Here is a 22,615-nt window from a genome sequence, read left to right as displayed (position 1 = left end):
AACGTGACACTCCGATCCTCATATACTATCCTTGTACCGGAATGTGGCACCCGATCCATATTCTATCCTGGTGGCGGAACGTGACACTCCGATCCTCATATACTATCCTGGTACCGGAACGTGGCACCCGATCCCCTAATCTCACTACTTTCGTTCATCAAGCCTTCTTTTATACCAAGGCATCATCATTAACAAAGTAGATTAGGGTTTTCTTTTCAAGATTTGGGATTCAATAGCTTCATCATGCTTATTTATTCATAATTACATAATCACATCATTCATGCAAGCATACAATTAAGCATATAGAAGGTTCACAATACTACTAACACATATCATTCGCTATTAAGAGTTTACTACGAATAGCATGAAAACCATAACCTACCTCGACCGAAGAATTGAAATCAACAAGCTATCCTCTCAGAATCCTTGCTATCCTCTTCGTTTCTCTCTCTTTCTACTCGTTCTCTTTCTTTTTCTGTCTCTTTTTGTTCTTTCTTATTTTTCTTATTCAAACCCTCTTTCTTTTACCCTAATTAGTATATAATTAAGAATAAAAGATGACAATAATACCCCACTAATTAACTTAGGGTTACCTCTTTTAACCCCCAAGAATTTGAGTTATTAATATAAACCCACGAAATCTATAATTAAGGAAAGAATAGTCCAAAAACGTCCCTTAAAACGTGTAAGGAAATTCGATTCTGCCTGGGATTTGCGCAACCTGTGACGGGCCGTCGTGCCTGCGACGGTCCGTCCTGCAGGTCGTCGCAAAGTTCAGAGAATGGAGTTTCACTGAAATCTCCGTGACGGTCCGTCATGCCTCTGACGGTCCGTCCTGCCATTCTGTCACGAAGTTGAGAGAGTCGATTTTCAGTACCCAATTTCAGATTTTCTAAGTGTTTTGAAACGAGACCCTGCGACGGTCCGTCGTGCCCATGACGTTCCGTCGTGCCCATGACGTTCCGTCGTGGGGTCTGTCGCTTCTGCCAGTTTTTCCAGAATTGAAGTCTGTTGCTCAAAACGTCTAAACGGGTCGTTACATAATAAAACTATAAAATTGAATATACATGATACTACACCGCGTAGATCTTTGAGACTTATAGTTCGTGTCTCGGAGCTTAAGCCTCACCTTGTACTTTTATAAATTAATTTGATATAGTTTGATATTCTTAAATTTGATTTCCATATTTTGTGGTATGATAAATTCGTAATTATGACTTATTTCGATTTCAAAATTTCAACTTATATATACTCGAATAGAAAGTTATAACTTTTAAAAATTATATATATGTACTCAAATAGAAAATTATGACTATTAAATATTAACTCGATGTAGTTTAATATTTTAATGTTTTATTTCAATATGTAGCAGTGAGGTAAAGATATTAAATCAAAATTAAAAGACTAGATGAATTGAGATACAAATATTATTAGTTAAATTAAAAAGATGCTGTATAATGTGAGATAGAAATAAATATTAAACATGTTTTACAATACTTTTCATATCATTATCAATGGGTAGCTTCAATATGGCTATTCTCCTTTTTGAATATTTAAATTAGAAGTATATATGATTAAAAGTGCAGCAAATTGAAAAGTAAAATATGTAAACCAATTTGTAAATTAGGAAAAAATTTCCTAAATACAAAACTTCTTTATCATATTCTAGAAAATTTTCTATCATTTGAAAAAATTATAAAAATCTCAATTCTCTCATATTCTCAGATACATCACTTTACGTGATATATCAGTCATATACATCTTTACACTATGTACCAATCGGATAAACTAAAGCAAGCGAAGTGTCCGTCGGATAGGGCATTGTACGTGATGTGTCTAGATGTTATACATCAGTTTACTTGATATGTATCAATCGGATACATCACTATACATATGTGATGTATCCGTCGGATACATCACCATACGTGATTTATCAGGACGTTGAGTGAAATATTCAAAACAAAGACGTGATGTATCAAGACATTGAGTAATGTATTCGAAATTAAGACGTGATTTATCGGGACAATTTGAGATGTATGCAGATTTCACCAAATATAAGAGATTTTTATAATTTAGAAAAAAATAACAATTAATACGATGTAGTTAGTTATTACATTATGAAATTTATGTAATATTCCTTAATTTGATTGAAAATATCAATTAACAACTATACCTCTAGAAATATGGTGGAAAAATGTAAAAGATATTGGGCCTCTTTTTATTTATTTTATTTTTGGTCTTCATATCGTGGGACACATTGCACATATCCTATAATTTATTTACTTTTAATCCTTTTTTTACTTTAATTTATTTTAATTCAAATATTTTAAAATCATCATACCTCTTTATTTCGACAATGTAAACAAATAATATTAAGAACAAAGTAATAAAATTAGTATGCAAAAGATATTTAAAAACTAAAATGTGAGGCATGTAATAGATATTTTTTATTTTATTTTGGCCTAACATCAAATATCTTAAAAAGAGAATAAGAATTTATTATAATTGGTTAAATTATTTGTATAGTAAGGTTTAGTTAATTGACTTCCCAAGCAAAGTTTATCTAGTGATAATTATCTTAGTTTCCGTTAATTAAGGTTGTTAAATTTATTCTTCCAACAACAGTATATCAAATGTAAGGACGGTTTACCAATTGCACCCTTCTGATATTATTAATTATATTTTATTCGACGAAGTACGTGCATTTTATTCGACCTGCGGTCTTTTTAAATGTAATACAGTATATAGTAGGATAAAAACTTCCACATATAATCTAGACTAGAGATCTATGCATTTGACACATGAAACTATTTTTAAAATAAGAACTTTTCGAAAAGAAAAATAATAAATAGATTTTTGATGTAGATGATAAATTTCAATCCTACTTGTTGAAAAAAAATCATTATGTATTGCGAGATTATTGTGTTAACTTCAGCTAATTATTCACTTTATTTTATTGATTGACTGAAACATATATGTTTTGGATAGAAAACGATGAAGCAAATGTATTTTATCCAGCTTCACCTACTTAAATGTAATATATAGTAGAATAAATAATTCAACATAGTGTAGTGTTTCATTTGTTGTGAATTTTGTTTTTAATTCAATATATATACAAAAGATTCCAAGGCCTTCAATCTTGAACATCATATGTATAGCTATTAAGTTTTTGCATTATTTTCTTGAAGCCACATCGAGAAATCCCTAAGAATGCTTGTATCAACTCTATGATGCTTTCGATTAAGCTCAAGGAGAGCAGGCCATATGAAGTTGTGATATAGTCGAGGATTGTTGTAGTCCAATAATTCAGCTGGTGGACTCACCAACTTATCTTTATCTGGACAAACAAAAAAGAAACAAGTGATTTTCTAGAAGTCTTGTATTTTCTATTCGATAGCGTCTGCAAAAGTCCTTATATATTGTACGTCTAACAATTCATGATGTATCTCATTGCGCGTCATGTGAATAGATCTTATAATATTTGTCACCTAACAATGTATTGTTTGTCTATTTTACTCTACTTATATCACTTGTATATATAATGCATTAGCTTATTATATAGTTCTGGTGTGTGAATTTTCTAACCATAAATGTGTCACCTATGTTTACCACAAAAGCATTGAAATTTTGACGGATGAAGTACCATTTGTTGTCTACAAATACCTAAAGTCCGCTAACACAATTTTGGTGGAGAACAATTAATGATATTGGATCATAAAGATAATAGTTGAGTCTCACTATGGATTCATTATCTTTGGGAAACTTTTTGAAGAGGCTCTTTTATACACTTAGGCTCATCCCTAAGAGTTCCATGATCCTAAGAGAAAGTGTGCTCATGGAAATGCAATATTCTTGATAAACACTCCTGTGTAATTAAAGGCAGAAAAGGTTAATTCATGTACATAATAAAAAATAGAAAAATAGATAATCTTTTTATTTTAATTTATTTGCCTGTTTCGAATTGACATGAAGTTTAAGAAAGTAAAGAAACACTTTTGAATACAATAATCTTAGATAAAAAAAGTATGTAAAATGTACAAGAATATCATTTAATTTAGTGTTCTTAAACATGTAATTCCAAAAAATAAAATAGTATGTTTTTTTGAGACATACCAGAAAGAAAAGAATGACAAACAAATTGATAGAGATAAGTACTAAGATAGTCAATTGTCCTTACCCGAGATTTTTAAAAATTTCACTAATGTCCTTTGAAAATGCTGTTCAACGATATGAGATGAGTCTTCTTTAGGAGAGTATCTTAGGTATAGTGTATCTTTCCAAGGTACCTTCGAAAAAACTTTGTGGTAAAGCTACTGGCATGACTACATTGCTCACAAACTTTCCTACGAGACACGGTGTAATTTCCCCTTTTTGAAGAATCTTCATCAGCATCTGGACTATGCTGAGAGACAGTGTAATCTATATCTTCTTTAACTTGCTCTCCTTTTTCCATCAATCCTTACACTAGCTCTGCTTATGCTTGAGTCTTTTCCCACAGACTTGGAGACCTTGCTTTCTTTTTTCTTTTTTTTTACAGCTTTATTATCACATATCACTTCTATAATAATTGTTGGAGGTTGTATCTTAGGATTCTAAACACTCACCCAATTTGCTCTTAAGGGAGTGTTCAATGTCATATCCATAGAATGGATAATCTTTCAATGAATAAATCTTTAGCTGCTTCCATTTATATTTATCTCTAACTGTAACACTCTGCTATTTGAATGAGCAGGAATTAGAAAGAATCATATTTGAAAAGAATGAAAAATATCAAAATTTATCAAGTATGTTAAGTACGAGTTAAATTTAAACGATCATAACTGCTTCTACATGATGAGTTAGGGGAGCTACAAGGTATTAAATGAAAGGTAATTGAATTATCCTTCAAACGCCACTAAATTTGCTAATTTAGAGTTTGTTTGAGGGAGATATGCCCGTTTGAGGTCACGATGTCTAGATAAGGAAAGTCAATCAAATTTAAGAGAGGTATTTTGGTATTTTCATTACCCAATTAATTTATTTCATTTTTAGTAATCTATTTGTGGTCTAAACTAATTTAGTTCTATTTATGCAATTATGAATTACATTAGTTCATCGAGAGAAGAGAAAATGGGAGAAAAGTCAAGGTGTTTTTGGAGATTTCATACGGAATCAAAGACGTTTCGCCAGGGGTTAATATCTAAAGAAGTATGTGAGACTTTCATAACGTTGGGTTTGTTCACTCACACGCAAATCATGTTTTGTTAAGAGAAATTCATTCTAGAAAGTTAAAAGTTTGATGATCTTGAATTGTGTTCTTGAAATTGGCTTTTGTTCTTAAGATATGATGTTGAGTTCACGATGGAATCATGTCCATTATATAGTATTTTAGGAGTATATTCTTGTGTACATGTACTGGGTGTCTTAATCTAATTAGGAATTGAGAAAAAGAATCGAATTCAGGCGAATTAGAGTTAGAAAATGAAGAAGGAAACAGTTTGGCAGAAATTGGGTGCGACGCAGACTTGTTCCTCAAAAATAAAACTTTTTTCTCTGCGTCGCAAAGAGGTCCCAGAACACTCTCCCTCAAAAGTTATTTCGCGAACCATTATTGAAATGCATCTCCGTGTTGTGAACTTGCTTCAAGACTATGATTTCTTGATCTATTCTCATGTTTTACTATCTAAAATACTCCTAAGCTTCCTGAGACCTTTCCTATCACAAATCACAATCTTAAATTCATAAATAAAATTCAAGGTAGATTCTAAAGTCAAGTCTGGAAGGTTCTTGAAGTCATTTTTAAGAAAACTTTTACAATTCATTTAAACTTTTTTCAATACTTATGCATTCAAATTGAGAAAGAGTAGAGCCAAGTTCATTTTCATTAAAATGTTTTATGGGAACTATGTATTCCAAAAGAGTAAATTGTTTCATTAAATTATTTCTTGATCTATCTCATGTTTTACTATCTAAAATAACTCCTAAGCATCCTTAGACCTTTCCTATCACAAATCACAATCTTGAATTCATAAATCAAATTCAAGGTAGAGTGAAGAGTAAAGTCTAGAGGGTTCTTCAAGTCATTGTGAAGAAGACATTTACAATTCATTTAAACTTGTTTCAATACTTAAGCATTAAGATTGAGAATGAGTAGAGCCAAGTTCATTTTCATTAGAATGTTATATGGGAACTATGTATTCCAAAAGAGTAAATTTTTACACATTTATGATGAAAGGCAATACTGATTGCCAAATGAGTTTTCACGAGTAGTTTTGAGTTCCATCTCTCTTAAGAGTTTTTAAGAGATAAGTTTTTGAGTAATAATATCAAACCATTGATAAAGGGTTATGTTTTTAGACATATGAGTTGAGTATTTTTTGGGAGTAGTATTGAAAACCAATATGGGGAAAGAGTTCATAATAACTAAAGTCTCCATAAACTATTTAGACAATGTGGATAGAAAGAGTCATACCTTTTAGATGATTTCTTAATGCTTTTAGCATAGACTAGTGGATCCACTTATTTGAGATGTTCTATATCCTGAGAATTATAGGACAGTTTTGGCAGCGTGGGCAAGACGGTGTATCATCACATAACTTATTGTGATGGTTGTAGGTTAGATAAACTCCCACATAATTATATTACTTTATTATATATATATATATATATATATATATATATATATATATAAGTTGAGTTGCTACTTAATGTTTAAATATTTTATATAAACTGTATATTTAATGTTGTTTATTTTTGCATTAAGTTGAGTAAAGCTGAGGTAAGTATTTCTTTTTGATTTAAGTCAATATACTGATGTCATTTGACCTACATCGTTTTATGATTCAAATAGAGGTAACTAGTATAAGAATTCAGCGCTTCATGATCCAGTTGAGCATTTTAGGAACTATCTCACACTTTTATATTTATTTCTTGTGATAGAGTTTATCGCTAAAAAAATTACTTCTAATTCGTGTGTAAGCGTATATTTGATCATGTCTCCATAAAAAGCTGTTAGAGGTCATTCATCTAAGAGGAATTTCGAGGAACAAGGGGTACTTAATGCGTTTGGGCAACCCCAAGGAGAGGTTGCCAATGCTAAGTTTTGGGAAGCTATCCGGATGGTGGGTCAAACTTAAACCAATAAAATTGGACAGAGACACAATCGACAGAAAGTGGCTGATACTTCTAGGATCCATGAGTTCTTAATGATGAAAACTACAAACATTACTGGTTCAAGTGTCATTCAGGATTCGAAAAACTTTGTAGAGGAACTACAAAAAAGTGTTTGAGGCTATGCAAGTTGCTGATGTTCAGAGAGTGGAACTAGATGAATATCAACTATAGAGTCTTTATAAAATCTAGTTTGACCAATTGAAGAAGAAGAAAGCTGAGGGTACATCGATCTTAAGTCGGGTTTTGGAGTGCTTTCTTAGGGTGTTTCTTTCCCCGAGAATTGAGAGAAGCAAAAGGATAAGACTTCCTCACTCTTAAGCAGAAATCAATGAGTGTTCATGAGTATTGTCTGGAGTTCACTCAATTTCCCCACTATGCTCCAAAGATGGTTGCTAACATGAGAAGCAGGATGAGTTTGTTCATTGCTAGGTTGTCACGTCTTAAAGTATGGAGACAAGGAAACTATGTTGATATGATATATGGACATAGCAAGGTTGATGATCCATGTCTAACAAGTTAAGGAGGACATGCTTAGGGTAGAGACAAATTAAGAAACTAGAAAACTAAGACAATAAATGAGGCCGAGTAGCAAAAGACCAATGTGAATCGGTCTTCTTTCCAACAGAAACATAAGGGTCCTGCTCCATCATCTACTAGTGCACTTGCACCAAAGAATAAAGAGTTCAGAAAATATCACAGTTTGGCCTTCAAAGTCTCAAAGATAGTGTGGAACAAGGAGGTAATTAGGCTCTTACATGTTGTAAGTATGGTAGGAACCACCAGGTACTTGTCATGATAGCTCCACTGGTTGTTTCAAGTGCGGTCAAGAGGGTTAATTCATGAAAGAGTTCCCTAAGAACATACAAAGCAATGGGAATTGGGGCAATAAATCTTAATCTTCTTCAGTTCCTTCACCAGATAGAGCTCCACTTAGAGGAGCTACTTCTGGGATCGGAAGAGGGACAACCCGTCTATATGCGATCACTACTCTCTAGGAGCATGAGAATTCTTCAGATGTTGTCACTAGTATGATCAAAGTCTTTACTTCTGATGTTTATGCTTTTGTAGAACCATGAGTCGGTCTATGTTTTGTGAATCCTTATGTTGTGATGAATTTTTATATTCTTCCAGAGAAAATTCATGATCCCTTAAGTGTTTACACACATATTGGTGAGTATATTCTAGCTGAGAGAGTCTATAATGATTGTACCATTTCTATAAATCATAAGAGCACCATGGATGGTTTAGTTGAGTTAGATATGGTAGATTTTGATGTCATTATAGTTATGGATTAACTTCATGCATGTTATGCCTCAGTTATATGTAGATATTGAGTTATTAAGTTTCAGTTTCATAATGAGCAAATTGTTGAGTGAAGGTGTACTTCAGCAATGCATAAGCATCGTTTTTTATTTCGCACCTGAAGGAGAGAATGTTAGTCTCCAAGTTTGTGTCTATCACTAAGCCTGATTTAATGATTCTATCATTGAGACGCTTTCTATTCAGATAATTTTGATCGCGAGTGAGTTTCTAGAGTCATTCTATATGATCTTCTATGAGTCCCTCTTTAGTGAGAATAGACTTCGATATGGATATTCTTCCCGATACTCGTACTATCTCCATTCTTCCATATAGAATGACACTAACAAAGTTGAAAATGTTTAAAGAGATGTTGAAAGATCTCATTGAGAAGGATTTTATTCGACCAAGTGTCTCACCTTGGGGTGCTCCAGTCTTATTTATGAGAAAGAAAGATAGTTCTCCAATAATTAATGCATAGATTACCATTAGTTAAACAAGGTTACTATCAAGAATAAGTATTCTCTTTTGAGAGTTTATGAACTCTTTGATTAACTTCAGGGTGCCACTTTTTTTCGAATATAAATCTCAAGTCCATCTATCATCAGTTGAGAGTAAGAAAAAGTGATATCCATAAGACAACTTTTAGGACCCTTTATGGTCAGTTTTACAAATACTCCTATAACATTAATGGACCTTATGAACATATTATTCAAGGATTATTTAGATATGTCCTATGATATTCATTGATGACATCCTAATCTATTCGAAGAATGAGGAATATCATGCTAGTTATCTAAAAATAGTTCTCCAAACTCTCATATATAAGGATTTAGATGCTAAGTTTTCTAAGTGTGAGTTCTTGATTGAGTCTATAACATTTTTAGACCATATCGTTTTCGGTTATGGGATTTGATTTGACACTTAAAAGATAGAGGTTGTTCAAAATTGTCCTAGACCCACGTCTCAAACAAATATTAGGAGTTTCTTGAGATTTCTTGAATATTATAGAATTTTCCTTTAAGGGTTCTAATCTATTTCATATCCTCTAACTATGTTGACTTAGAAAACAATTAAGTTCCATTGGTCTGATTCTTGTGGGAAAAGCTTCCAGGAAATGAAAAATCGGTTGATTACTAGTGGATACACAAGGCTTTGTGGTTTATTGTGATGCCTCCAGAGTCGGTTCGGGGTTTTTGTTAATTAATGTAGAATGAAAAATTTATAGCTTATGCCTCTACTCAACATAAGGTTCACGAGAAGAATTACCCAACCTATGTTTTAGAGTTTGTTGTGGTAGTATTTGCTTTGAAATATGGCATAATTATCTTTATGGTGTTTATGTTTATGTGTTTACCGATCATAAGAGTCTTTAGTATGTGTTTAGTAAATAAAAGATGGTTAGAATTATTCAAGGATTATGACATGAGTATTCTCTATCACCTAGATAAGCTAATGTTACTGATCCCTTAAGTAGGTTGTCTATGTGTAGTACTGCCTATTTTGAGGAGGACAAAAAAGAGATAACAAAGTATGTGCATAGACTTTAATGTTAGGAGTCTCATAAACGGATTCCAGTGAAGGAGGAGTAGTGGTGATGATTGGGGATGAACCATCATTATTGTCTGAATTTAAAGAGAATCAAGACCAATATCCTACTTTGCTTAAATAGAAGACAAATGTTCATAAGCAAAAAGTGATGATTTTTGAACAAGGGGGAGATGTTGTATTGAGATATCAATGTAGTTTGTGTGTAGCAAGGGTGATGAACTTCAAGAGAGGATAATGGAGGAAGCTCATAACTCAAGATATTCTATCCATCTGGGTTCCACAAAGATGTATCGTGACTTGAGAGAGGTTTATTGGTGGAGTAGTATGAAGAAGGGCAGCATTACAGAGTTTGTTGCGAAGTTTACAAATTGTCAACAAGTAAAGATAGAAAACCACCAGTCCTTCAGGTATTTCATATTTGAAGAAGCGCATGGGCGATCCATCACTTGTCATACCTACTAAAAATATTGGTATTAAGGATAACTTTTCTTATGAGGAGATTCCTATTCAAATTCTAAATAGTCAAGTTCACAAACCGAGGACCAAGGAAGTAGAATCAATCAAACTTCTATGGAGAGATCAGTTTTTTGAGGAAGATACTTGGGAAGATGAGGAGGACATGAAGAATCGGTACCCACATCCCTTCTATTCGAGAGAAATTCTAAATTAAGGTACTTATTCTTTTCTTGGCATTTACTTTAAGTTGACTTGTTGTGTTTATATTTTTCTTATTGGGTATTTGAGCTGGATGTTAGATGTCACACCTTAGCCTAGTAAGACTAATCTAATTCAAGGACAGATGTTCCTAAGGGGGATATATTGTAACACCCCGCTATTTGAAAGAGCTGAAATTACAAAGAATCATTTTTGGAAACAATAACAAATCTGAGATTTTGCAAGTATGAGTATTTGATTAACTTTGATGACCATAACTCATGTTTACAGTATGAGTTAGGTGGTCTAAAAGTTATAAAATTAAAGGTATTTAAATATATTTTCAAAGCCATCGAGTTTGCTAATTTTCGAGTTTGTATGAAGGAGATATGACTATTTGAAGTTGAGCTCTCTAGATAAGAAAAGTCAACCGAATTGTAAAGGGGAATTTCGGTCTTCATTACCAAATAGATTTACTTCTTTTTTAGTAATTTATTTGGGGTCTATAATGGGTTATTTAAGTTTATGCAATTAAAAATTATGCTAGGGCTTTGATAGAAGAGAAATAGGATAAAAGAGGAGGCGTTCTTGGAGGTTTCTTGCGGAATTGAAGTGGTTTCGCCAAATGTTGATCCATAAAGATGTATGAGACTTTCATAGCATTGAGTTCGTTCTCACACACCAATAATGTTTAGTTCAGAGAAATCTGTTATAGAGAGTTGAAAGTTTGATGATCTTGAATTGTCTTCTTGAATTTTGCCTTCACTCTTAGGATTTGATTGGATTGTTGAGTTCTTTATGGAATAACGTCGATTATAGATTCTTTTAGGAGTAAATTCTTGTGTACATGCACTGGGTATCTGAAACTAAAATGGCTTTAGAAAAGGCAAATCAGCGTTAGAAAATGAAGAAGAAAAAAGTTAGGCATAAATCGGGTAGACGCGGACCTGTTCCTCAGAAAAGGAAAATTTTCTCCACACATTGTGGAGACGTTTCGAATCCCTTTGACTCAAAATTTATTTCGCAACCAAATATTAAAATGCATCTCCGCATCGCGAATTCACTTTTTGACAGTGATTTCTTTATCTTTTCTGATGTTTAACTATCTAAAACACTCCTAAGCATCAGGAAATCTCTCCTATCACAAATCACAACCTTGGATTCATAAATCAAATTCATGTTAGAGTTGAGAGTCAAGTCTTGATTATTCTTCGAGTAATTTTTCAGAAGTCTTTTACAAATCTTTTGAACTTGTTTTCAGACTTAAGCATTGAGAATGATAAAAATTAGAGTCGATTTCATTTTATTTAAAATGTTAAATGAGGACTATGTATTCCCGAAGAGTAAATGTTTTTACATTTAAGATAAGACGAAACACCAATTTCTAAATGAGTTTTGATGAATAGTTTTGAGTTTCATCTCTCTTAAGATAATAAAATTTTGTGTAATATGCTCAAACCACTGATAAAGAGTTACATTTTTAAACATATGAGATGAGTATATTTTTAAAGTAGTATTGAGCATCTATATGGGGACAAATTCATAATAACTCAAGTCTCCTTAAACCATGTAGCCGACATGGGTAGAAAGATTCATAACTTTTAAATGATTCCTCAAATCTTTTATCATAGACTAGTGGATCCACTTAGTTTAGGCGTTCTATATCCTTACAAGTTATAGGACAGTTCGAAAAGTGTGCTAGACGCTGTATCATCACATAGATCATATAATGGTTGTTAGTTAGAGAAACTCCCACAAAATTAAATTACATTATTGTATATGCAAATTGAGTTGGTACTTACTCTTTTAATGCTTTATATAAAATGCATATTTTCTTTTTTATATTTCTGCATTAAGTTAAGTGTCCATGAGTTGAGTAAAGCAGGGGTAAGTATTTCTTTCATATTCCAGTCAAGCTTATGGTTTTTTTTCTTAGAATTCTCCTTGCATGATTCTAGATTCAATGTACTTATGTCATTTAGCCTACATCATTTTATGATGCAGATACATGTATCTAGGATAAACATTCAGCACTTCGTTGATCTAATTATGCATTTCTTAGTCATTGGTGATTATCCTTGCTTCACAGAGGATCCCTTAATTATTGATTTATAATTTCATTTATTAGGATGGTCGGGGGTCTTGTCCCGGAATCACTCATAGTATTGGAGTCTTCATAGACACATCACTATAGTTCTTTAGTCTTTGCATTTCAATTGTTTTGTTATAAGACTTGAGTTACCACTTTTGCTAGTTGAATGTTTATTTTCAAAGACATTCTATGTTATTTTGAGATAGTGCATTTGTTTTCCTTAATAAATTCTTAAAATTTTCTATTGAAAGTTTAGCCAGGCCAATGATATTTTTGGAGCCAATAATGGTTCTCAAGTGCCAGTGGACGCCTAAGGTGTAGGCTCGGGGCATTGCCCCTAACCTTTTCTTATCTACTGTTTGATAAACTAGTGCCACCAATGAGATTGTCATCATAATGTACCTTATTTTTCTTACACTTTTAACTGTAGAACTATCAAAATTTGTCTCACTTAAGTTCCTCTTCTTCAAATTTTTTAAACATATAAAACATGTCACATGGAGAGCAGAAAAATTCAAGGATTTTATATAGTTCAAAGTAAGATATCTTAAGATATACACCCATAAAGATAATTCTCAAGTGATCTTATCTTTTCATTTTGCTTACAATTCTTCTTCTCTACAATTTTCGTTACTTGGCAGGCCCACACGTTGATGGCCATATTTATCAGTGGGAGAATTAGCAATAACGTTCAAGCTTCTACTAATTAAGGTTCCCTTATGGTTTTACTTGTGTATGAGGACACTAGCTATACCTTCATGTTAGGTTTCAGTTTACGATAAATAATTTTTAATGATATGTTGTAAAAAGGCAGATATTGCGTATCTTCTATAGGTCAAACTAAACCTAACATTTTCAATGTGAACACAGACATATACATGAAAAAGAACTAAAATTATTAAAATTTCAAAAATATTATCTAATTGTGAACATATAGTTTTAAATGTACAATGAAATTAACAATAAGGATCTTAAAGACTTAAAGGTTGAACTTATCTAGTTTCCATCATAAACCATAAATTCGTCTATGCATTGATGTCATAATTTTGATTTTCAATTTCTAGTAAGCAACTATGAGCATATTATAATGAGAAACTTCTAAAGCTCCACAGAACTTAGCACTCCACCTTTTACTTTTTCAAAGAACAAAACAATAACTTCTACATTTTATAGGGTAAAATAGCTTAGCAAGATACTCATGTTTTAGAAAAAGGAATATTTTTGTAACATCATACTCCACTAAATTTGCCTAAAATTTAAGGGCATTTTTTAAGTAGAAGATTTACTTAGAGAAATGTGAAAAGAAAAACTTTGAAATATTTTGAAATAAGAGAGAGTTATACATCGTTATCAGATACTATACACTTATAACGATTTACATGCACGTGTTTACATAAAATTATGTGAATATAGACATAGATATGCATATATGTATATTTACATAGAATGCACACAAGTCTGGAAATTAAGATAACAAATTCAAAACTTATATCAAATCATACATGATGTATTATAAAATTTTGCATGTATGTAAGTATATTTTATGTTGTAAATACATACACAATCATGGTTTTTTAATAGTACAAGAATAGAAAAACAATCCAGTGCACATATCATTGCAAACTGGAGAATATAGATGAGTATATGAAGAACAATATAAGGCAGTTACAATAAACAAAAAGTATTCAAAATGTGCATTAGATATGAACAGAAATCATAGATTTTGTAGATCATTCATAAAAAACATGCAACAGGAGTACTTAGTTCTACTTAGCTTCGAAAAAGAAAAAAAAACATCCAACTTACTAAATAGAAAAAACTAAAAGACCATTGTTTTTCTAAGTTTTACCGAATTAAAATATCTAACATCTTTCTAAGTTTTGCTGAACTTTCTTGAATTTTGCCAAAATAACATGGTCTAGAAAGAGCCCACTGAAATCAGTTCAGTGGGTCTGTAAAGTTGACTAGTTATAGTGGAGTTACAAAGGAATGCACAAATTCTCAATGTAAAATGGTAAATAACAACCACTTTCGTCTTGCAGATGGGGCCACTGTTCTAGATCTTGATCCACTCTTTGCGGCAATGAATATGGTATATATGGCCACAATTTATTTTTGCAAGGTCCTCCCTGTCAAAATTCTCCTCCTAAGAGACACAAAAAATCTTTAAACTAACTATGAACTTCATTGTAATCATTTTTAACTTGTTCATAGATAACTTTTCTTATAATGATCCATCACTACCTTTCCTTATGTTGCAGTCTTTCCCCACAAACTTTCAGACCCTTTCTTTCTTTCTTTTTATTATAGCTAGTATCACATGCCATTTCTATAATATCATGGGAAGGTCGAGTCTCAAGATTCTTGCATTAACTCTAAGTACTCTTAAGGTAGTCTTTAATATCACATTCAAAGAATGGTATTATGGAATATTTACTAAAGTGATTTTTTCAATGAATCAAACTGTGACTACTTGTATTTAAATTTATGACCCATTATTTAATAAACAAGACCCTTCAATGTAATCTTCATAATAATGTACATCTTTATCTCTTATGTTCCTCAACTTAAAGAATCATCCACTTCTGCACTACATGGAGACACAATGCAATCTAGATCTTGTCTGAATCGCTCTTTTTTTTACATCTACCTGTTCCAACAGACTTGGAAACCCTTGCTTTCTTTTATTTCTAACAGTCGCTATCACGTCTCTGTTGTATAATATCTTTGAGTGGAAGTTGTGTATTAGGATTCTGGCATTAACTCTATTTCTTCTTAATTAAGGGAGTTTGTAATATCACATCCAAAGAATGTTTTTCTGGAACTTTTTTACTAAATCCAAATTATTTAATGAACCAACCTTTAGCTTCTTGTGCTTATATTTATTTATTACCTTTTTAGATCCAATGCCTAGAAATCTTACCTTGTTAAAAAAGAAAAAGAATCTATCAGAGCATTCATTGATTTTATCAGAGTCTTTCATTCTTTATAATTCGAACTCCTTCACCTCCAGGATCCAACATATTCTTTCTTTAGATAATTCCAAATTTTATTTGGTGATATTGGAAACATAATTCTCTTAAAAATATTGGATTGAGAAAAAAACATAGTTGCTTTAGCCGGGAATTCATGATATTCTTTACCATGTGATTCATGATTTGCACTATGGTGGGATTAATTTGAAGAGGATTAATTTCATAATCCTCTTCCACAAATTTTTAAGGGCCTTCTAGTAAATTTCCATTATCATAACTCATAATTGGTAATTTTCATTACCAAAAATGCATGAGTCATTCGTAAAAAACCTATTTTCAAAATCCAACTATACTTACATGTTCCTTCAGAAAAATAGCTCTAAATCACAACTATCAGTTTTTGAACGAAAAGAAATGCACAGAAATAAGAATGGAAGAAAACATGAAGGATAAATTTTTTTATCGCAATACAAAACATTATTTTATTGACTAACAAATCACAAGTATTTACAGACTAAAAACAAGACTGATATACAAATCAACTCCAAAATACTAGGTCTCTAACTTAATTGAAGTGTTGTAGCAAAAATATTTGTAGTTATAAATCAAAGATTCAACAGATATAAAAAAAGATTCCCAGGACTTCAATATTAAACCTCATATGTATAGCTCTTAAGCTTCTGCATTATTGTCTTGAAGCTACATCTAGAAAGCTTGAATACTGTTTGTATATGCTCTATGATGCGTTTGAGTAAACTCAAGAAGAGCAGGCCATGTGAAGTCATGATATAGTTGAGGTTTTTGGTAGTCCACCAATTTAGTTGGTGGATTCACCACCTTATCTTTGTGTGGACAAATAGAGAAAGAAAGTTATTTTCTAGGAGTCTAGTTTTTAACCACTACTCTAAGCAAACAATTTTTGTATCTACCATTTGATAGAACCTCCTGTATGCCAAATACCAAATATGTTATATTCATGTTGTACGCCTATGAATTCATAATGTATATCATTGCTCATCATGTGTAAATGTCCTATAATATTTTTCATCTATAAATGTATTGTTTGTCTTAAAATTTACTCTGTTTACATTATTTGCATGTTATAGATAATACATTAGCTTATATTATAGTTCAAGTTGTTAGATTGTGGAACCTGATTAATATATATCTCAGGAGTTGTACATTGAGAAGGTATTGAGAAGATTCACGCTAAATGATGCGAAACCCAGGACTAGTCCATTGGCAAATCACATTAAATTGCCAAAGGAGCAGTCACCCAAGATTGCTGAGGGGCGTGATCACATGGCAGTTGTTCCATATGTTTTAGCAGTTGGGAATTTGATGTATGTTATGGTCTGCACTAGACCTAATATAGCACATGCAGTGGGAGTTGTTAGCTGGTACATGGCGAACACTGGGAAAGAGCATTGGGAAGCTCTGTGAAGTGGCATCTGAGATATTTGAGAGGTACATGCAGTACTTCTCTTTGTTTTGGCAAAGTCAATGTGACTCTAAAGGATTTTGTGGATGCTGATCTTGGTGGGGATGTTGACTCGAACAAGAGTACATTCAGGTACATTTACACCATAGGTGGAACAACAGTGAGTTGGATGTCCAGGCTTCAGAAGTGTGTTTCTCTTTCATCTACTGAAGCTGAATATGTGGCAATAGCTGAATCTGGGAAAGAGATGATATGGCTGGCAGATTATCTGGAGGAATTAGGTAAGAAGCAAAACGAGAAGATTCTTTACTCAGATTGCAAGAGTGCCATACAATTTATTAAAAATCCAGTCTATCATTCGAAAACAAAGCACATCAGAAGGCGATACCATTTCACTTGCAGGGCAGTGGAGGATGGTGATATATGCTTGGAGAAGATAGAGGGTGCAAAGAACACGACAGACATGTTGACGAAATGTGTTGATGTTGGGAAACTTGGGTTATGCAAAACCTCGGTTGGTCTTCTGTAGTTGTTGCTACAGATGTTGCGGTGCGGTAAAGATGCTGATAATGAAGAGGTTTTTTTTGAGAATATAATTTTTGGATGACTGAATCAGTCTTAAAGTGGGAGAATTGTTAGGTTGCGGAGCCTGATTAATATATATAGCTGTTTAGGCTTTACTATTTATTCTCTATTTGTTCTCTGTAACAAAAAATACTCTGATTTATTAATATAAATATTTCCCACCACCGTGGAAGTTAACTCACGGGGTGCTACCACAAAATATTGGGTTTTCTCTTTCTCTCTCTAGATGTCTCATCTCTTTCTCTTGAAAGTTCCTATATTCTTCATTCATAAAGTGTGTGTGTATTCGATCCAAAAAAACTGGTATCAGAGCTAAGGAGATTAAACACGATAACTGAAGATGGATAGTTCAAAGCTTGGAATCGAGAAGTTTGATGGATCCGATTTCAGTTTCTGGAAGATGTAGATCGAAGATTATCTGTACCAGAAAGATCTTCACGAACTGTTGACCGGGGTTAAGAAGAAATCTATGACGGAGGAGAAGTGGAACCTTAAGGATAACAAGGATCTAGGGTTGATCCGATTGACTTTGTGAAGAAACGTGGCGTTCAACATCGTGAAGGAGAAGACTACGTCCTGTCTGTTGAAGGCACTATCAAACAAGTACAAAAAACCATCGGCATCAACAAGGTATATTTGATGCGTAGATTGTTCAATTCATAGATGTCTGAGAATGGGTCAATTTTCGATCATATAAACAAGTTCAAGATGATTTTGAGTAAACTTAATTTTGTGGATATTAATTTTGAAGATGAAATTAAGGCGTTGATTTTGATGTCATCTCTGCCCGAGTCTTGGGATACTGTTGTTGATGCGATTACCAGTTCTCGTGGATCTGAGAAACTGAAGTTTGATGAAATCTGTGATGTTGTTATTAGTAAAAGTACTCGCAAACGAGAAGTGGGAGATTCATCGGGCAGTGCTCTCAGTGTTGACCGAAGGTGGAGAAGTAATACGAAAGGCTAAAATCAACATAGTCGATCAAAATCAAAGAATCGAGGAAAATCCATCAACAGATAAAAAGTGACTTGTTGTAACTGTGGAGAAAAAGGGCACTTTCGGACGAAGTGTACAAATCCAAAGAAGAAACAGAATCAGAAATTCGGAGATGACAATGTATCTTTAAATTCAGTAGAGGACATTGGGGATGCTCTAATCCTTAGTGTAAATAGCCCGGTTGAACCATGGATTTTGGATTCTGGTGCATCTTTCCATTTGTCTCTAAGCATAGAGTTGTTCCAAAATTTAAAATCTGGAAATTTTGGGAAAGGTGTATCTTGCTGACAATAAATCCTTAGAGATTAAAGGAAAGGGAGATGTTTGCATAATGACCACCTCGGGAAACCAGTGGACATTGGATGATGTCAGGTATATTCTTGGGCTCAAGAAAAATATGATCTTTGTTGGTTAGTTGGATAGCACGGGATATGCAGCAGAGTTTAGGAAAGGTTCGTGGAAGATTGTAAAAGGTTCTATGGTAGTAGCTAGTGGCACCAAATATGGAACCTTGTACACCACCACAGGGTGTATTAACATGGCCGCTATTGCTGAAGGTGCTTCCGGTTCATGTCTGTGTCACAACAGACTTGGACACATAGGTGCTAATGGAATGAAGATGCTGGTTGCAAAAGGAGCATTAGAGGGTCTAGAGTCTGTTGATGGTCTTTGCGAGAGCTGTGTTATGGGCAAACAGAAAAGAGTGAGCTTCACAAAGACTCCTATAGATCCAAAGAAAGTGCGGTTGGAAATGATCCATACAGATGTTTGGGGACCATCTCCAGTATCATCACTTGGAGGATCCAGATTCTATGTTACCTTCATGGATGATTTCAGCAGGAAGGTATGGGTTTACTTCTTGAAGCATAAGTTTGATGTGTTTGCAACTTTCAAGAAATGGAAAGCTGAAGTTGAGAATCAAACCGGTTTGAAAGTCAAATGCCTATGGTTTGACAATGGATGAGAGTATGACAAATAAGAGTTCAAGGAATTATTTGCAGCTGAGGGAATGAGATTGATGAGAACAGTCTTGGTAAGGCAAGGCAAAATGAAATTGCTGAGAGGATGAACAGAACGTTGAATGAGCGTGCAAGGAGTATGAGGATACATTGTGGGCTCCCCAAAACATATTTAGCGGATGTTGTGAGCACAAATACATACTTGATCAACAGGGGACCATTAGTTCCTTTAGGGTTCAAGATTCCAGAGGAGGTGTGGACAGGAAAAAAACTCAAGTACTCACAGTTGTAGACTTTTGGTTGCACTACTTATGTTCATGTTGATCCAGAAAAGAGAGACAAGCTTGATGCCAAGGCTGTGAAGTGTTACTTCATAGTCTATGGTTCTGATTTGTTTGGTTACAGGTTTTGGGATGACAAGAACAGAAAGATCCTGAGACATTGTGACATGACATTTGATGAGTCTGTCCTGTACAGGGATAGAGAGCAGAAGCTTCTAGAGATTACAAAGCAAGTTGGTGTTGATGTTGAGTTGGAGAAGAGTAACCCTAGATATGGTGAAGTAGATACTCAACCAACTCCTACTGAAGAATCTGAACTGGAGCGAGATACACCTGAGCAGGTGTTAAGGAGATCATCCAAAACCACGAGGGCACCAGATAGGTATTCACCTTCATTACACTATCTATTGCTGACTGATGAGGGGGAACCAGAGTCTTTGATGAGGCCCTACAGGTGGAAGATCGATCAAGCTGGAGCAAGCCTTGGATGAAGAGATGAGGTCACTTGAGAAGAACGACACATGGGTGTTTATTGAGTTACCTGCAGGGAAGAGAGCTTTGCTGAACAAGTGGGTGTTCAGAATCTAGACTGAGCAAGATAGCAAAAGAAGGTTCAAGGCTCGTTTAGTGGTTAAAGGATATTCAAAAAGGAAAGGTATTGATTATGTTGAAATATTTTCTCCTATTGTGAAGTTAACTTCTATTCGAATTCTGTTGAGTATTGTTGCATCGGAGAATTTACATCTAGATCAAATGGATGTTAAAACAGCATTTTTACATGGACATCTGGACAAAGAGATCTATATGTAGCAACCAGAAGGATTTGTTGTTCCAGGAAAGGAACACATGGTGTGCAAGCTCACCAAGAGCTTTTATGGACTAAATGCAAGCACGAAGGCAGTGGTACAAGAAGTTTGACTCCTTCATAACCAAGAGTGGGTTCATCAAAGATGAAAAGGATCCTTGTTATTACTTCGAGAAATACACTGATTCATATGTCTTTGTACTCTTGTATGTGGATGATATGTTGATTGCAGGATCTAGTATGAGGGAGATTAACAATCTGAAGACAAGGTTGTCTGCAGCGTTTGAGATGAAAGATTTGGGTCCAGCGAAGCAGATTTTGGGAATGAAGATTTCTCGCGATAGATCTGCTGGCACTTTAAATCTATCTCAAGAGTTGTACATTGAGATGGTGGTGAGCAGATTCAGGGTTAATTATGCTAAACCCACGAATACTCCATTGGAAAACAACTTTAAATTGTCAAAGGAGAAGTCACCCAAGACTGCCAAGGAGCGTGAGCACATGTAACTTTTTCCATATGCTTCAGCAGTTGGGAGTGTGATGTATGCTATGGTCTGCACTAGACCTGATATATCACATGCAGTGGGAGTTGTTAGCAGGTACATGGCAAACCGTGGGAAAGAGCATTGGGAAGTTGTGAAGTGGCTTCGGAGATATTTGAGAGGTATATCAAGTACTTCACTTTGTTTTTGCAAAGGCAATGTGACTGTACAGGGTTTTGTTGATGCTGATCTTGGTGGGGATGTTGACTCGAGCAAGAGTACATCCGGGTACATTTACATTATAGGTGGAACATCAGTGAGTTGGATGTCCAGGCTTCAGAAGTGTGTTTCTCTTTCATCTATTGAAGCTGAATATTTTGGCAATAGCATAAGCTGGGAAAGAGATGATATGGCTAGCATACTATCTGGAGGAATTGGGAAAGAAGCAGAGCGAGATGATTCTTTACTCAGATTCCAAGAGTATCATACAGTTGGTTAAAAATCCTGTCTATCATTCGAAAACAAAGCACATAAGAAGGCGATACCATTTCACTCGCAGGGCAGTGAAGGATGGTGATATGTGCTTGGAGAAGATAATGGGTGTAAAGAACCCGGCAGACATGTTGGCGAAATGTGTTGATATTGGGAAACTGGGTTATGCAAAACCTCGGTTGGTCTTTTGTAGTTATTGCTACAGATGTTGCGGTGCGGTGAAGATGTTGATAATGAAGAGATTTTTTTTGAGAATGTAATTTTTTGATAACTGAATCAGTCTCCAAGTGGGAGAATTGTTAGGTTGTGGAGCCTGATTAATATATATAACTTTTTAGGCTTTACTATTTATTTTCTGTAACAAAAAATAGTCGGATTTATTAGTATAAATATACCCCACCGCCGTGGAAGTTTAGTCACGGGGTGTTACCATGAAATATTAGATTTTCTCTTTCTCTCTCTAGATCTCTCATCTCTTTCTCTTGAAAGTTCCTGTATTCTTCATTCATAAAGTGTGTGTGCGTGAATTCGATCCTAACACAAGTGTGTAATTTTTCATACCATATAGGTGTTGCCTATGTTAACCACATATCTATTGAAATTTTGAGGGATGGAATACCATTTGTTGTCCACAAAAACGTGAAGTCCAATAATGCAATCTTGATGGTGAACTGTTAATGGGGTTGGATCATAGTGACATCTTGTTTCGAAGGTGAGCTCTGGTTTCTGTTACTGTGGATAGTAGTTGAGTCTCATTATGAAATAATTTTATTCGAAAAACTCTTTAATGTTTTTTTGTGTACATCTACGATTATCCGTCAGAGTTCCATGATTCTAAGAGAAAGTGTACT

General features: G+C 33.9%; 1 pseudogene; it reads right to left on the bottom strand.

Annotated features, from left to right (window-relative positions):
* The window catches only part of LOC112940106 (gibberellin 20 oxidase 2-like), a 53,840-nt pseudogene extending 49,387 nt beyond the window's left edge, over window positions 1–4,453 (bottom strand).
* Window positions 4,454–22,615: the final 18,162 nt, after the last annotated feature.

The sequence above is a fragment of the Solanum lycopersicum genome, chromosome 10, assembly GCF_036512215.1.
Source record: "Solanum lycopersicum chromosome 10, SLM_r2.1".
Classification (NCBI taxonomy): Eukaryota; Viridiplantae; Streptophyta; class Magnoliopsida; order Solanales; family Solanaceae; genus Solanum; species Solanum lycopersicum.
Note: the sequence above shows the minus strand (reverse complement) of the source record. Positions and strands in the feature narration are given on the sequence as shown.